General features: G+C 39.0%; 1 protein-coding gene across 1 annotated transcript in view; it reads right to left on the minus strand.

Moving 5' to 3' along the window:
- Positions 1–872, minus strand: part of LOC144975774 (uncharacterized) — a 23,763-nt gene extending 22,891 nt beyond the window's left edge. The window contains exon 1 of the mRNA XM_078919961.1: positions 790–872. The gene's annotated coding sequence lies outside the window, so the exon portion shown is untranslated. The remainder of the gene's footprint in view (positions 1–789) is intronic.
- Between the last annotated feature and the right edge of the window lie 987 nt (positions 873–1,859).

A 1,859-nucleotide genomic window follows, 5' to 3' on the forward strand; every position in this document is an offset into this window, starting at 1 on the left:
ACATTGTGAATTTTGTCATTAATTTTAATATGTTTGTTTTAATCTCAATATTTTTTCCTCATGAATGGCACGTGCTGTTTTAACCATTTATTTTTTTTTTTTGCGACTCATTGTTTACATGGAGTACGAAGGGGAAAATATTACATTTGCCGTCTTTCCGACTCCCAACAACAACAACAACAACAACAACAACAACAACAACAACGACAACTACAACAACAGCAACAAAAACAAAGACAACGACAGCACCGTCTTTTTCATTAAAAACACATTGACCATGCAAAGACCTAATTTAGAAGCAACTTGAAGCAGACGCCTAAAGATAGTATGCGCTAGGCTAAGAAGCTCATAACATTTGCCACCCGGGAAGTATAAGGGGACCAACACACAAAACGTGGAAGCCCATGAATTTTTATAGTCGGGGTAATACAGTTTAGTGAGAATCACTCACATACGCGGATGGCAATATACAATAACAAAGGCTTGAGTGAATCATCTTCGTTCTATCTCTATCACGAAAGTAGCAATACATTAAAATGGAACAGAATGGATATTCAAACAAATCATTGAAGAGCCGTCAGTCACTAAAGTCACCCAGAGAGCTAGAAACCAATGATCAAACTCCCCATGTGTTGAAATTGAACAGTCTTGTCATTTCACAAACCAAAAGTACTTGCTTCATTGAATCCAACCACTCGGCCAATTTCTCAACCACACTCGTTTATTTCTTCATTTATTTATTCATTTATCTATTTATAGATAGAAAGTCTAAATGATATTCAAACTTACATTTCTGCTTTTTTGAAGCCGTCTGTTCTCTTTTCTTTCTTCTTCCGTGGCGTACTTTCGTTTTCTATTTATAGAAGGGGCTTGAATATCCGTATTGATGCGGCCATCTTGAAATGATGAAGGTTGTCGGGTTGGGTTTTGTAGTCTGTATCACACCGCCCGGCAAAAGGCGGCCAAACTTGGGTTTTAAACCAAAAAAAATCATTATTTTTTTCTTCATGCTGACTAGAACTTTTCAAAATGCCTTTTGATCTATGTGTAAAAGTTTAAAAATGATCAAATTTATGTGGTTTTTTCCCCCTCTGGGTACGCTTTTATGCTCGCCGGGAAATATTTCATACGGGGGTCCGCCATTGCTCCCATATTTAGGGGCCAGTGTTACTAGTGTTTTCCATGCGTCATTAGGAAGGAAGTGACGTTACGACGTTCCCAGAGTATTTTAGATATGGTTTTCCCAAACCAAATTTCGGCTGCCACGCTGCCACTGTTCCATAATGAAGGTGTTTCCATTCTAACTTTCGAAATCCAGAAAAGAATCATTCAGATCAATGAAAGCGTGTGGCTATGTGGTCTAGTGGTTTGACACTCGCGTTCGGATTGGGAGGCCTGGGTTTTGAGCCTTGCTCGGGGCATATTTGGATCCTTAGAAAAGACTCTTTACCCCGCATTCCCCTCACCGTACTCAGGGGAAAATAAGTACCTGGCCCTTAACACGTTGTCCCGTCCGAAAAAAAAATGTAAAATTTTGCCTAAAGGCCCTCATGTTTCCCCTTTCCCACACGTTAAGTGTTTTTCTGTTACCAGGGACCCCTTGAAAGCATTTTAGCACGTTTTGTGGGTATTGGGGCTAAAATAAAAACTTTCCCCAATTGATATTGGGAAAAACGTCTACTCCAATAGCCATTTTGTTCTTTTATATAAAAAAAACAAAGCCCCCCCCCCGGGTTTTATTTTTGTTCCAATGACCTAGAACTAGATAATAAACGAAATATATAAAAACATTAAGCTTTATATAGCGCAATATCCACTAAATGTGCTCAAAGCGCTTTACAAGGGGTCCCTGATCAACA

Source organism: Berghia stephanieae, chromosome 6, assembly GCF_034508935.2.
Source record: "Berghia stephanieae isolate SIO BIC M18660-M18661 chromosome 6, UCSD_Bste_1.3, whole genome shotgun sequence".
In the NCBI taxonomy this organism is placed as follows: Eukaryota; Metazoa; Mollusca; class Gastropoda; order Nudibranchia; family Aeolidiidae; genus Berghia; species Berghia stephanieae.